Raw genomic sequence first — 16,870 nt, forward strand, 5'->3', positions numbered from 1 at the left:
GTGAGTGAGAGAGTGTGGAGAAAATTGTGATGGAGGGTGAACTGCTGCGGGGTGTAAGTGTGATATCAAAGTGTGCCGCCCTGGGATAGGCCAGTTGGCCACACTGGGATTGGTGGTATTAATAATCTGCAGTTGCAGTGTTATTGTCTGGTGCATTATTACAGAATTAGACATTTTATTGATTTTGTAATTGATTGTATGTGATAAAAGTATACAATTTCAAAATGAGATGTTTTAAAGCAATATGGGATATGATACGAAGAGATGTCGATTTATCTACTAGAGTTGGCTAGGAAGCACCACTGGAGGACACGCCAGCTCATTATATGGCTACGAATGTAGGGCCCAATATTATTATCTGGCTTATGAATTGGCACAATCTCACAGAGATAGAGGGTGCATTAAATATTTCCACGCTATGATACCTTTAATTTGAGAATTGGTCATTTGAGAGGAATATTGTTTGCAAAGAAACCATTACCTAGACAGTTTGAAGCGCTTAATACATAGGAACATGAAGCACATGGAAAACAAAGAGACAAATATCAAGGGAGGATGAAGAAAGCGATGCATGCATATGCATATGCAAGATGGAACGAACAACAAAAGCAATGGAGACTAGACATGATTGTGGCAGTGAGATTTTACACTGCCATAACAAGCGAGGGAAATGATCGTGCGAGAAAGAGAAAGGAAAAGAAAAAGAAGGGAGCGGGGCACGAGGACAGTGACAGTGATGCACGAGACATCCTTTTGGATGGACTGTTAGCCGAACATCCACCACCATATAATCAAACACACTTTGGAGGTGGGGGGAAATACGAGTGTTACTAGTAGGTCTGGAAGTGCTTCAGTACCGGTTGCTTCTAGTCCTGGTGTTGGGATTATATCAACTGGCACAACACAAACTAAAGCAGTAGGAAATATGAGAGCATGTGTCCCAGGCTCTTCAGGAATTTGTAACCCCAATTTGGCTTCCAAACTTCAGGATGCTCTTACAGTACCGGTTACTATTGGTCCTATAGTTCCTATGTACGATTCTAGTCCTGCTGGGAATGAAAGTCAGAGAGTGCCTGTTTCTACAGAAGCAAAGACACTAGAAAGAGGAGCAGATAGCCAGAGAATGTAATTTGTACAGTAGGTTCCCATGAATGTGAGCTCACCGTGTGCAGCGAGTGTAGATCCTTCGGCAGTACAGAATAGATTCAGACCTATAAGATCTTTTCCTAGATTGGCAGGTATGGATTCACCTGTACGGGAAACCCTCCCTAATGTACGTAATTGTGCGCCCCAAGACAGCACTACTCATAAAATAACTTCTTAGAGCCAGCATCTATTTGATATCCAATATTTAGAGCAATGGTTGAAGGAGCATAATAATAATAATTCAAATGAAAATCAGAGTGCAGAGGCGAGCCATCAAACTATAAAATTGGCTGTAACAGAAGATTTGATAGATGTGGTTAAATTAAAAACACAGTTGGAGGAAATAATAAGTGGGAGCTTGGAGCATAATCGAATAGATACCTACCAACAGAATGGATTGTTATTCATGAGAAAAGATGTCACTAGGAGAGTGAGACAGGCTCATGAGAAATTATCTGAATTGGCTCAGAGATATGATGTTGATATCGAATGAACAAAGGCTTTGAGGAAAAATCATAGACTTGCATTTAGCGATCAGGACATAGATAATCTGAGATTACCAGGATTGGAGATCCAATCCGAGAATTAATTCTAAACATTAAGATTTGGAGTACATTGGACAAATGGGAGGAAAGATAGGCAAAAAGAAAGGGTTCCAAAAGAACAATGGGAGAACCTCCTCTTTTGGGGGATATAGGAATGGGTGTCAAGGCTTTCTCCTTGTGGGAAATACCAAGCGGAGTTTATGTGCATGTACCTTGGAGTAAAGATAACCTTGCGGCATTTACCAATGATTTTCCAAGGCTGAGAGAGAAGCCTGTAAAGGTGGTTCAAACAGGCTGATGGTGTTGTAGATCGATCTGAATACTTTATTTGAGATTGTAGTCCCCAGAGATTTGTGGATACCATGTAAAATAGTTACAGAATGGCCTAAAGGCGAGCCTGAGAGAGATCCAGTGAAACATGGTCTGTCACCTATAGTGATGAAGAAATACGAGCAGGTGATTACTTGGGTGAAAGCTAAAGTGGCACCGCAGGATATTGATATGGTAAAGATTGATAGGATGACATAAGAACCTAAAGAGACAATTCATGTGTTTTATGAAATGTTGTTGCAGGCTTTCAAACAGTTTAGTGGGATGGACACCCTAGAACGCAGGGATATGGGACAGTTTGTGTCCCGATTTGTAACTGGGTTGAGACCTGAAATTAGCATGATACAACAACATGGAGGTTGTTGACAGAATAAGTCAGTTGACAAAGTTCTGCGCTACGCTAAATATTGTTGTAATGAGATTGAGATGAAGCACAAGAAGTTGAAGTAAAAGGTGATGGCAGCGCAGATGAAGGTTGCTCACGGGGGTCAGGGACAGCCTTATGCAGGGAATACTGCCCCTATGCAGGGAGTCTACCAGTCTGGGGCTCTGATGCAACAAGGTGGGGGATTTCAGGGGCAAGGGGGAAGAGGTGTTCTTACATATTCAAAGACTGGAGTTGATGTTGCCACTTTAAAGAAATCAAACCCATGTCATTTTTGGGTTGAGCGTCAGCGCACATGACCTATTGTCATCACTAAAACCATTCAATTCCCACCTCCTGCTTACCGTTGGCTCATTCCACCATCATTCTTCTTTGCAGCCTCCTGTTTCGTCGTAGCAGCCGATACCTCACTTCCGTTCAACCTTACTTTCAGCTGAGGAGCACCGGTAAAGTACGGTGTTCATATGCATGCCCGCTTGATCTCCCATTAGGAAGAACTTTCTTTTTTAACTGATTCTTACCTCGTTGCTGCGTGTTTCCTTTTACTTTGTCTTACCTTTTAACTTAGATAGGGCGAATTTAAGGTTTGTTCTTTGCTTTCTGCTGCAATGATCTATTCACAGCTGAAGCCACACAGGAGGCTGCTCAGAGCACTTGCAATGCAATAGGTCTCATATTAGTAAAAATGCCAGCTATTGACATTGCAGATGCAATTTTTTTTTCATTTCAAAGTATGCCAGCAGGAGCATAATAAACAGACAAATTCTTTTCATGAAGGAAAGGGCGCAGTACCACAGGCTATTACTAGGTGTCCCTAGAATTTCTTATATAGGTGTCCCAGGGACACCTATATAAGAGCGCTCTACCACAGGCTGGTGCCTGTGGTAGAGCGCCCTTTCCTTCGTGAAAGAAATTTCTTTGCGTATTATGCTACTGCTGGCATAATTTGAAATGGAAAAATACGATTAGCATCTGCAATGCCAATACCTCACATTTACATTAATGCAAGTTCATTGCATTGGAAATGCGTATTTACCTTCCTGCCCTGCTGCTGTTTAGGGAGTAGTCTCCATTGTGCTACATACTGGCAGTATCCCTGTTTCCGTGGATTCTGTCATTCATGGTACATGTCCCATATATTGGATGGCCTGATTTAAAAAAAAAACATACCGGAACATGGAGGCCAACAAAAAAGCAGGACTACAAATTTGTCTAAAAAAGAAGACCGACAAAACGTGTAAAATTAAATGCAACTTTGACAAACAGTCATGTAAATTGTTTAATTTGTTTTTCGTTTCGAAGTATGCCAGCAGTAGCATAATGAACAATGATATTCCTTTCACGATTAAAAGGGCGCTGTTACTTGGTGTCCATGGTCCTGCACCCTTTCCTTCGTGAAATACATTTATTTGCGTATTATGCTACTGCGGGCATAATTGGAAATGGAAACAAGCATTTGCAATGCAACAGGTCTTGCATTTACCCGAGGTTGAGCTATTAGCATTGTAAATGACAATGCCTTCTATTTATGTTTTGGTTTTTGTAACATAAATAAAACACATTGTCACTAACAATACCAATAGCTTAAACTCGCATATATGCGAGACCTATTGCATTGCAAATGCTTGTTATAACAAGTGGGGGTATGGAAGTGTGAATGTTGATTTAATCCTGCAAATCAAGAACAAAATGGGAAGTTTAATCAACTCGAGTACATTTCTGCCACCCCAGAATGTACCCAGTTTGATATTCCCAAATTCAGCTGGTTCCCAAGGGCCTATGCTGCAAGTACCACACCACCCGATGCCACAGCAAGCTGTAAATTGAGCCCGATTTATTCCAGAATGTAGACATGAATTGCAATCAGAATATGTCCCATCATAATGACCCGTACGAACAGTTCCCCAAATTTGACGCATCTAATGGGTATGGCTCAGATCAGTCCTTATGATGGTGCATGATGTGGGAGGAAGACTGTACACTTGGTGAAGTCTTAGAGGTAGACCAGAGTGTACCATACATTGATGCTGATTAGATGGCCACAACATCACTTTCTTGATTAACACTGGAGCTATTGCTCTACTGTAAGAGCAGCAGAGGTCCCACACTTACTCCTCTCTGGGAAAAACAGCCAAGTTGTAGGAGTTGCAAATAAAAGATTGTCAAACCCCCTTACTGAAGTAGTGCATGTGAAGATATGGACATTTGAAGATAATCATCAATTTGTGGTGTATCAATCCAGTCCTGTGTGCCTGCTAGGACATACTTGCTGTGCAAATTAAATTGCAGCATCTATTGCACATCAAAGGATATTGAGCTTCAGACAAACTATGAGGACATTGCCTTCAAACTGGCAAACCAGAATTTGTGCTTTTTTTGTTCCCCGTGTTGACAGTAGAAGACTTACCATTGGATCTCAGAGATACAGTGAGAGACATAAATGGGGATTTTTCTGGAAAGAACATCGGACTCATCCGAGGAGGTGAGCCAGTCCGTATCCAATTTAAGCCAAATGCTGAACTCCTGAGAGCACCAGAGTATAACCTCATACCCGAGACAGTTGCTGGAATTACACCTGTGATTGAGACTATGATAGAACAAGACATTTTGAAAGAGATCCTGGGGAGTTCATGTAACTCACCCATTATGGGCTTGCAGAAACCGAGCAGTAAGTACCGCATTGTACAGGATCTCCGTAAAATTAACAACATAGTGGTTCCTTGTTGTCCCATGGTACCAAATCCATCTGTGATATTATTTTAGATTCCATGTGAGACTGAATGGTTCACTGTCATTGATATTTGGAAGGCCTTTTTCTCCGTTCCCCTCCATGAGGAAAGCCAATTCTTAGTCGCTTACCGCAGGGGAGTCATGTTTTAACATGGTGCCGTGTCCCACAAGAGTATACAGAGGGCCCTTCCATCTTTAACCAGATCTTGAAGAAAAATCTGGAGTCTCTGGTTATGGCCTGTAATTCTGTCCTAATCCAGTATATTGATGACCTTTTGGTTTCATGGAATACTTGAGAAGCGTGTAAAACAGACACAATTGCCCTGCTGAATGATTTGGCAGAGAACAGACACAAAGTTTCCCCAAGTAGATTACAGTACTGTATGACGTAAGTCCTCTACTTAAGAAATCACATTGCACAAAGGTACGAAAAAGGTGTCAAAAGAAAGTATCTTGGTGATCATGCAAATGAATCTGCCTCGTAAGCAGAAAGAAGTAGGTTGTTTCTGGGAATGGTGGTTTACTGTCGCCAGTTGGATACCCAACTTTTCCCTAGTGGCCAAACCTCTGCAGCGGTTGACACACAAGGATGTGTCCGATCCGGTGCCCTGGGGCAATGATTGTTTGAAGTGTTACAGCAAACAAATGATGGACGGAATGCTGACAATGCAAACATTCTCTCCCAGGCAAAAGATCTGGGTTAAATCCATCGTTCTTTTGCCCACTACGCCACCCCAGTTTGGACCCAGCCATATGCAAATCAGTCTTGACCCTGTGCCCCATGGGAACAGTCCAGACCGAACTGCCAGGCCAGGTCCTTCCTGGACCGGAAACAAACATCCTGGGACCGGTTTCAGCGTATGTCACCATGCTCTCCATGCCACTGGAATCAAGCTATCCTGGCTGAAGAGGGGTGAAACCCTGAAACCGGTCCTAGGATGCTTGTTTCCAGTCCAAGGAGGACCTGGCTTGGCAGTTCGGGCTGGACTGTTCCCATGAGGCACAGGGTCAAGACTGATTTGCATATGGCTGGGTTCAAACTGGAACGGCACGGTGAGCAAAAAAACAATGGATTTAGGCCCAGATCTCTGTACTGGGGTGAATGTATGACATTGTTCTGCATTCTGTCCATCAACTGTTGTTTTGCATTTGTCACCCTGAGTGGGAAGGGTATGCCCAGACGTGGGTCCCGTTCTCTCCATGCCACTGGAATCAAGCTATTCTGGCTGAAGAGGGGTGAAACCCCAACACCGGTCCTAGGATGCTTGTTTCCAGTCCAGGGAGGACCTGGCTTGGCAGTTCGGGCTGGATTGTTCCCATGAGGCACAGGGTCAAGACTGATTTGCATATAGCTGGGTTCAAACTGGAACAGCATGGTGAGCAAAAAAACAATGGATTTAGGCCCAGATCTCTGTACTGGGGTGAATGTATGACATTGTTCTGCATTCTGTCCATCAACTGTTGTTTTGCATTTGTCACCCTGAGTGGGAAGGGTATGCCCAGACGTGGGTCCCGTGCTCTCCATGCCACTGGAATCAAGCTATTCTGGCTGAAGAGGGGTGAAACCCCAACACCGGTCCTAGGATGCTTGTTTCCAGTCCAGGGAGGACCTGGCTTGGCAGTTCGGGCTGGACTGTTCCCATGAGGCACAGGGGCAAGACTGATTTATATATGGCTGGGTTCAAACTGGAACGGCATGGTGAGCAAAAAACGATGGATTTAGGCCCAGATCTCTGTACTGGGGTGAATGTATGACATTGTTCTGCATTCTGACCATCAACTGTTGTTTTGCATTTGTCACCCGAGTGGGAAGGGTATGCCCAGACGTGGGTCCCATGCTCTCCATGCCACTGGAATCATGCTATCCTGGCTGAAGAGGGGTGAAACCCCAACACCGGTCCTAGGATGCTTGTTTCCAGTCCAGGGAGGACCTGGCTTGGCAGTTCGAGCTGGATTGTTCCCATGAGGCACAGGGTCAAGACTGATTTGCATATGGCTGGGTTCAAACTGGAATGGCATGGTGAGCCAAAAAACGATGGATTTAGGCCCAGATCTCTGTACTGGGGTGAATGTATGACATTGTTCTGCATTCTGTCCATCAACTGTTGTTTTGAATTTGTCACCCCGAGTTGAAAGGGTATGCCCAGACGTGGGTCCCATGCTCTCCATGCCACTGGAATCAAGCTATCCTGGCTGAAGAGGGGTGAAACCCCGAAACTGGTCCTAGGATGCCTGTTTCCAGTCCAGGGAGGACCTGGCTTGGCAGTTCGGGCTGGACTGTTCCCATGAGGCACAGGGTCAAGAATGATTTGCATATGGCTGGGTTCAAACTGGAACGGCATGGTGAGCAAAGAAACGATGGATTTAGGCCCAGATGTCTGTACTGGGGTGAATGTATGACATTGATCTGCATTCTGTCCATCAACTGTTGTTTTGCATTTGTAATGATTGCTCAATTGCATTCCTGGAGCTGAGAGAAAGCCTTTGTCATGCTCCTGCATTAAGAATGCCAGATTACAACAAAACATTTTGCTCTTCTGTAGTGAAAGAGAAGGTTGTGCTCAGAATTATAGAAGTGCCCATAGACCAGTTGCCTACTTCTCAGCTACTCTGGATCTAGAAGCATCAGCGTTGCCCGGATGTCTCAAATCCATTTCTGCAACATATGCCATCATATGGAGGTGTGAAAGCATTGTAATTGGTCACCCTTTGACTGTCTATATACCCTATTCAGTTGAAATATTGTTGACTCAGTCTCGTACTCAGCAACCTAATAGTAGGTTCACAATGTATGAGCAGACTATTTTGGCTGCTAAGAACATCACCCTGCACAGCTACTTTGCTCCCTTTACCTGATTGTGATGCGCATGAGATTGAAGGAGAGTATGACGGTCTCGATGTCACTGAATTATGCACCAAGCCCCTTTCCAACATTACTGACGAGCCATTGTCTGAATCTGATTACACCATGGTTGTGGATGGCTCTTGTCTCGGGGACAATGAGGGAAACCTAAGGGCTACTTATGCTGTCTGTACTGTTGGGTGAGTAGTGGCAGCTGCCTAGTTTCAAGGAGTATTCTCTGCGCAGGTGGCAGAACTGATTGATCTTACCGGAGCATGCTGCATTTCAGACCTGGTGAAAGTGACAATATTCACTAACAGTTAGTGTGGGTTCGGTATCGTTCACGACTTTGGACAGTTATGGTCTCAAAGGGGATTTATGACCTCGTCAGGGTGCCCGATCCGCAATGGAGAAAATGTGAGAAAACTTTTAAAAGCCCTACAAATGCCACCCAAATTTGCTGTCATTGACAGTTCTGCCCATTGTAATGGAAACAATTTGGTGACAATTGGAAACCGCTACACATTTGCACTTTTAATAGTGAATATACAAATGAGAGAGCAGATGAAACCAATTTCAACCTTTTGATGATACTTGCCGATACATGGGAGCAAGTAAAGATATTGCAAGATGACGTTACTGAGGGGGAACAGCAAGGTTGGATCAGAGCAGGATGTGTGAAATGAGATGATATTTGGGTTTCAGGGAGATGGAAGACCAGTACTGCCTAATAGTTTGTTGCCATCGATGATGAGGTATTATCATGGGTCGATGCATGTAGGAAGAGAAGCCATGGTGAAGCTGTTTAGGCAGACTTGGTTTAACCCAAAGTTTTGAGCGATGACTGGGATATTGTGTTACAGATGTGTGATTTGCCAGCAAATGAATGTGGGAAAGTGAACCACTGTTACACTGATTCACATATGGAGATCTGGATGTCCTTTCAACAGAATTCAGATGGCTGTTGTTGAAATGCCAGTATGCAATGGATAGAGGCACATTCTAGAAGTGGTGTGCATCTTTTCAGATTGGGTGGAAGCCTACCTAACTAGGAGATGTAACAGCCTTATGTAGCTAAGCTGTTGTTGAGGGAAGTTATTCGGAAATTCGACTTTCCAACCTCTTTGTAATCAGACCGAGGAACTCATTTTAATAAGGAGGTTCTGAGAATTCTACGTGCAGCGTTGCAGGTGGAGTAGAGATTACATAGAAGTTATCATCCAGAAGCTTCAGGTATTGTAGAGCAGGTCAACGGCACTCTGAAATCCAGGTTGGCTAAAGTGTGTGCTTCAACATCTCTAAAATGGCCTGATGCTTTGTCCCTTGTGCTCCTGAGACTTCCCAGTACCCCGGACACGATTGTTGCCCCTATGAGAAGAGCTATACGGTTGCCTGCTGTGCCTGCAAATATGTTTGTGAACATCACAGACGATTTGGTGCTTGATTACTGTAAAAGATTGACTGACGTGGCTCGTTCTGTGTCTCACCAGGTTGAAGCAACGATAGCACCCCCACATCAGGAGCAGTGCCATGACCTTAGTCCTGGTGACTGGGTCATGGGGAAGAAACACATGAGAAAGAACTGCCTTGAGCTCCGTTGGCGTGGTCTGTACGAGGTGATTTTGGTCACTACGACTGCTGTGAAAAGTTGTGGTCTTCCTAATTGGGTGCAGGCGTCCCACACTGGTAGAGTCCTGTGTCCCCTTGAACCATTAAGAGCACCTCTCCCAGAAAAGATGCCAGCAGTGGTCGAAAGGCCACGGCAAGAGGTCAGCCAAGCTGTAGGGGACCAGACAGAGTCTGAGAAAGCACTGGAACAATCTCAGGGGGGTCTCGACGAATCTGAAACTGAATCTGAGCTAGAAGAAGTTGATGCTGTGGTGCTGAACAAATCAGATTCTAACCCCAATTAAGGAACTAGTACTGTGGATGACGAGTAGTGGTAGAAGAAAGCCGGCCAAAGAGTAAAGAAAGGAGAAGGTTGAAGTTATCCTCTGAAAAAACTCTTGCATCCATATCCAAGGCACCTGGTGAATCAGAACTGAGTAGAAATAAAGGTAAGGGATCAAATCTCAGAAGGTCTAAAAGATCGAGGGGGCCTTGTCAGAGGTACTCTTTTCCTGAGTGGACTTATCTCGCTATGATGGCAACGAGAGCGACTTCTGGACATTCTGGAATAATAGTAGAGATTCAACTGAGACTTTCAGAACTTTACATTTGCACTTCCTTACCCGACTAGACTGAGGGTCTTATTATGACTTTTCGGTCCTCCTGCAGCGCTGCCACCGCGCCGTCCACAGGAGGACCTCCAAAGCTGTGGTGTGCCTGCCCGCCGGATTGCGATTGTAATCCATGGCGGACAGGCAGGTGGTGCTGCAGTGGTCTCATGACAGTGGCTGTTAGACTCATAGGAGAGCTGAACATGCAGCCCGCCACTCTGAAAGTGATTGCAGCATGTTCCTGTATGGTGTGGCATGCATGCATGCATGCCACACTGTGTAGGAACAGGGGTGCAATTCCAGAGGTGCACAAGATGTCAAGATGTGTCCTCCTGCATGCACCGCCAGGCCCAGGAGCAGCATGGGGCCATGTTAGGCCCCCCCTTAGTTGCCTCTCCCCACCCTTTCCATGGCGGGCTCATCCCATTGAAAAAGGTGGTGGACAGGCAACTCAGAATATGCTGGGCGGTGCAGCAGTGGCACATTCCTGCACCTGACCGCTCCTGACAGTTGAGTGACTTCCGCGGGATCCTGGATCCCTGGCAAACACAGCGGTCCTGTGGCGGTCCAACCACAACACTCGGGCCACCATGCGAGTATGGCGGTCCTACGCCATACTCGTAATAAGGCCCTAAGTGCTTTGAGAAATTTAGTGCTGAATGAGACTGAATTTCCCTATAAATCCTGAAGAGTCTCTTGTGCTTGTTCATGGATTAAGAATATTGATATTGGGGATGCTTATTAATTAACTTGGTCCCCATATTATGAGAGATGACAAATAAATTTGTTGAGTTGTCCAAAAGAAGAATACCTAGGTCTGAGTGGAAAAGAATAAAATTAGGGCCGACATTTAGAAGAACACGTAATGGCTTATGAAACCTAACGAAGGTTGTACATATTTTAAAATAAAAGTTGAGTACAAATAAAGACTGTTTTGCGGTTTGCAGAGGGGGAGGTCGACAGAGGAGATTCTGTTGCTGCTATTTCTCTACCCGCTTGGTCTGAATCTAAATAGTATGGAAACAAATAATACTAGTTGTAGATGCAGGTACATAATAGATAAAATATAGTGTTAATTGTAGGATTACATTTGGGTTTGACTAATGTCAAATAAGAGAAATATACATCTGAGCAGGGACCACCACACAAAGTAGATGGAGGTTTATACTCATTAGAAGAGCAGAATGTACATGCTGATTTATCTAGAGGATATTATACATAAAATGCTTTTAATAACTTGCTTTATGAGTATGTTAACACAATGGAAGCAAGGGATTGCTATGTTTGCATGCAATTACCTGCTTCATACCATTGGCATGTGGCATTACATGTAACTTATTGTTGAGTATTGTCTATGGAAAGAGTCATTTTCAGTATTATTATTCTAATTATGATTTGTTTTTTTCAAAAGTTCAGCTGTTCAAACATTTAAATCGACATTCATATGTTCACGTTGCTAAAAGGGTTAGTAGATATTTTGCCTCGATTAAACGTTAGATACTGCTTATGCACATAGGTATAATTTGACCTGTGTTCTTAGTGGCATTGAAAAGAAATTCTTAGATCAAGTAGAAGATGGATATAGAGCAGTAAAGACAAATGCAGCTAAAAGAAATTCTGTGTTACGAGTTGGTCACAGGAAGAGGTAGATCATCAAGCAGCAGGGAATTCTGGAGCATTGACATTAGTTTGGCAACACCAAAGAAAATTGCACATACACAATGATGTGAATGAATACAATACTATTACTGTAGGGAAAAGTGAGTGTGATCATACCTTTGAGGTTCGAGGATCTTGGAAATTGTTTCTTGGATGGAACTGACTGTGCAATTCCAGGGGTTTATTTTATTTGTGGAAGAATGCTTATTTTAAGCTGCCGAACAAATGGTATGGAACATGTTATGAAAGAGTAGTGTTTCCAAAGAGGAAAAATCTAGGTCCAAATGAGGTGCCAGTGCTGGAGAGATTGTGGGAGATATTTTTGGTGCAATAATTCCAAATGTAGGGGTGATATTGAACAACATTAAGATTAGAAAACTTTCCACAGTAGTTGATAAACTGTCTACTAATACAGCTGGAGCTTTATTGTTTCTAAATACTGATATGGTTGCTATTAGGGCTATGGTTTTGCAGAACCATCTTGCGTTAGACATTCTGCTCGCAAAGGAGGGCGGAGTCTGAAGGAGGCTGATGGTTCAACAGTGTTGTACTTACATCTCGTTTCTGGGGCAGGAGGACGGTGGCAGCACTGGCACGTTAGAGGTGCAACAAAGTCTTGTGCCTCCCCTTTATACCTGAAAAAGCGACAATTATCTCCTTTATAAGTTATAGGCAAAGTCTGCACCTATAACACATGTCAGAGCCTGATCGATTGAGCTCACTGATGAAGAGGGGTAAGTGAATCTATTTACTCACTGTGAGCAACCTGAAAGTAAGCCGCTCTCACACCGGTCCTGAAGAAGGCCCCCTGACCCGTAAGGGCAAGCTAGGGCGAAACATGTCGACATACCACGACCAGGTGCTGTGGATCACTAATACATACACCAAAGCAACTCTCACAACATTAATATTACCCATTTCTGGTCTAATAAAAGACAAGAAACCAGACAGAGGTATTTTTAAACCCTCTCACCACTTTTTTGGCACTACTCACCTTTTATTCATGACTGTCCTGAAACCAGATGGTCTTTCACCAGGTGGAGGAACGTAGATCACCTGGAGAACTGAAAACTCAGGTGATAAAGACCCAATGATGATGCTATTCACCTAACTGGATGAGCGGAGAATCAAGATATACAGCACCCTGGGTTAACGTGAATTAGGGTCACCAGAAAAGAAATCGAAAGAACATGGAATATTAAGACACATGATTCATTCTCCTCTGATTATGACTGTACTTACATCACAGACAAAAGTAAGGACTTACAGAAGGTGTTTGGGATTCAGTTGGACATGGATTTAGTACTATAAGTTGCTAATTTACAGAATTTGGGAAGTAGTATAGTTGGTTCCATTTTGAGACCACTGTTGATTATTGCCCTTTGTGCAGACCACTACTACTCCCACTGATGCCCCGTCGGGATCCAGGAACCTGGTGGTGGCAGCGGTCATGTGTTGGACTGGTGGCAGTCCGACCGCCAAACTCGTTATCGGGGGGTCAGACCGCCGAGGTTTCTGCAGTTGGACCACCACAGTGGGTACGCGGTCTTGGGACTGCCGTACTCATAATAAGGCCTTAAGAGTGAAGGAAGCAGTTACTGCACTGTGTGCAGACATCAAAGTGTCTAAGTAACAATACTGTTGATCCAGCGCTGGGCCAACCCTTTTACCGTTCCTATTTGGTGAACCTTTTTCGCTGACTGAGTGGTAAAGGGAGTTATCATTTCATCGACCAATTTAATTAACAGTACAACTGGATAACCCAACCTCCTAAAGAAGTTCAGGAGTACCAGCATAATGCAGATAAGAAGTTCAGTCATAGCAATACAAAAGATCAATAACAAACTTTGATGCTCAGAGAAGAGTGTCTGGCTCTCTCTTCTAGAGCATGAGTGAAGTCTAAAATCATCCAAATTAAAGTCCAAATGTAGGAGGATGATTTAAAACGTAAAAGGTCAGGGAAATGCAGAAAAATAGAAAATGCAGGGAAGTGCAGGAAGGTATCAGCATTTCAGAAGCTCGGTCAAGAGTCTTTTAGGGACAGGGAAATGACTGTCAGTCTAAGCCACCCTAAGAAAGAGTCAAATGGGATAAGAATAGAGGTCTAAACATCTCAGGGGTATATTCACAAGAACGTGTGATAACTACCGCAAGAGCAGCTTAATGCAACTCTCAACACCGCAACCTATCGCGGGAAAATAACCCAGTGTCAACTTGAAATTCACAACAAGGCGGCCCCATGCGATAGTTTGCCGAAACCGCGGTCAATGCCCGTGATACAACCACCTCGACGGAGATAACACAAACCCCAATGCCAAAAAACCTGCGATGGGCCAAAGCGCGATAAGAAAACAGTGACAACCAGTGCGAGGGCAGCAATACCCATGCATAATGCAGGAAAAAGCACAAGAACAGCATACGGAAAATGCCACAGAAAAAATACATCAACAGCAGAGTACCACGGATGCACCCTGACCGACTGCAGAGGACAACATGTACACCACAACATCCAAGCACCGTGGAAGAACAGAACCAACAGGCACACCGCATGAAAGAGACCAGTGGCAGACAAATCAGAGCCGCAGGAGCGACTCGCCCACCGTGCAGCATACGCACATAAGCAGAAGTGCACCTCGACATTGACAACATCCCAGTACAAACAGCAACCCCTCCACAACTGTACACAGGACACAACTGGTTCCGCAAATGTGCACAACATGGCAAATCCCATCTGAAACCGCAGGAAAATGTAACATGACAATGTACAAGTACAACCTGTAACCTGCAAATATGTTTCAATCACACATGCAGTGCAATTGGACATCTTCTATTGTCCCATGATTGCCATGGACGGCCACAATGTGACGTGCTCATGAGAAGTAAGTGTCAATGATGGAGTTCCTACGGGCCATTCCTGCTCGAGCTGCAGTGGGATGTGGGCCACCTGCCCCATCGTCACCATCATCGTCCAGTACCTCTGGAACTGGGATCCATGGGGCATTGGTGAGAACAAAGATGTTGTGCAACACACAACATGCAATGATCATCTTGCACATGATGTCCGGGCTGTACAGGAGCTTTCCACCTGTGCCGTCCAGGCACCTGAAACATGACTTCAACACGCCAAATGTGCGTTCAGCGATGCCCCTGGTGCGTATGTGGGCCGCATTGTACTGCCTCTGGGCGGGTGTGTCCGGGTCTCGAGGGTTGTCATCATCCAAGGGCAGAGTGCATATCCTTGATTACCTGTGGCAGTGCAGGGAGAAAAGAGTCGATACTTGGTTCGGCAGGATGTGATGGCAGGCCCACTAATACAGTGACGCCTGTCCTGGCTGTGTGTGGAGTGAGTGTAAGCCAGCCCTCAGGGAGTAGCTGGTGCTAGCAACAACTCCAACAGTCATCAGGCACTCAAAAATGCAATGTCAGTACAACAAGAGGGAATGACTCGAGTCGCACAGGGCTAGTGGCCCCGGATGTACAGCGGCCGACACGGAGCCCACCGCCACAGGATGCTGACCTGCGGGAGACTGGTGTAGGGTCATGAGGGCAGAGTAGGGCCTCACATGTGTCATGGGTGCCTTCCGCGGGATGTCAGGGGGGATAATGGGGGGTCTACCCCCAGGGCATGATGCAGAGGGCACATGCCAGCTGTGTCCGGCAACATGGCGGATATGAATGCCACAGATCCAGGCCAGACACCAAGTCCGTACCTGTCTGTTGCTGATGACAACCCCCAGGCCACAGGCTCAGACACCAACGATGTTCCGCCGGAGAATAACGGTCACTCATGGTGCACAGGGTTAGTGGCACCACGTGTTGCCGGCTTGCGTTGAACAGGGTTAGTGGCACCACGTGTCGCCGGCTTGCGTTGTACAGGGTTAGTGGCACCACGTGTCGCAGGCCTGCGATATGGAATTAGGCCTCACTGATCGAAGGGAGTCTTGTGCTGTGGCCGCTGCCACGGACGTGGGGTCACTGCCATTCAGGACTCAGTTCCACATGTGGGACCTACTGGGCCGAAGAGGACGCCGGTGGAGCATGTAAATTAGTAATTAGTGATGTGGACCAGCGTCGTGGGGCCAGCGATGGTCTGCGGAGGCTGCAGAGGTCGCGGGACTGGAGCTTGGTGCTTGCACCGGCATGTGTTGGGTCCACTTTGACACACGACAGTGTCTGCAGGTGAGCAGTGCCGCACTAGTGTGCTGGGGCGGGCAGGCCTGGTCTGTGCATCAGCATCCTGGGGTGCAGCAGGCGCACAGGGTCGCAGGCCCCGCTGCTCACGGCCTCGGCCTCGTGGCAGGCCGCGCGGCGCCGCACTGTCAGTGACGTTGGCCTTCCCGGGAGTGGACCACGGCCTGCACAATGAAGTTAGTCACCACACCCCTGTGCAGCCCTGGCGTACTCAGGGCCAACCCACTACGCTCACGCACACAGGGGGGAACACAGCGTACGACACTTCCGCTATCTGTCCCACGCCCTGGGGTGACATGGTTGCGTCCACTGCTCACTACTCTCCAGTCACCAGCAGTCGTGGTCTGCATGGACATATCAGTTGTTTGCATTCCCATGTCTGTCCTGCACTTCCACGCCTCACTTCTCATTGTGTACATTCCCACTCACGGGTCACTTGCATTCTCGCACATGGCTGCATTACGCATCTCCACAAGTTCAGCTGTTTTGTGGCTGTGGTGCCATGAAATGTCTGTATTGGGTGCAGGGGTAGCCCGGGATGACCATGGAGTGGTGTAGTCATGTCTGGTAGGTGGCCGTGTAGTTTGACATGTTATATGTGGTTTGGTCACGTGTGCATTCCCACAGTTGTTCGTTGTGTGTTGGTGGCTTTGGGGTGTGTGATGTGTTGATTTGGCACTTACCAACGAGCAGTCCCGTTCCATATGTGCCATCCCGGAAGCGCTGGTTGATGATGGCTTGTCGGAAGATGAAGGAATCATGCACACTGCCTGGGTAGTTGGCGACGACATTGGTGAAGAGTCCCCGGTGGTCCACTATTACC

General features: G+C 45.8%; 1 long non-coding RNA gene across 1 annotated transcript in view; it reads right to left on the reverse strand.

Annotated features, from left to right (window-relative positions):
* The window catches only part of LOC146867027 (uncharacterized), a 301,772-nt gene that overhangs the window by 272,626 nt on the left and 12,276 nt on the right, over positions 1–16,870 (reverse strand). The gene's annotated exons all lie outside the window — the stretch shown is intronic.

Source organism: Triturus cristatus, chromosome 1_2, assembly GCF_964204655.1.
Source record: "Triturus cristatus chromosome 1_2, aTriCri1.1, whole genome shotgun sequence".
NCBI lineage: Eukaryota > Metazoa > Chordata > Amphibia > Caudata > Salamandridae > Triturus > Triturus cristatus.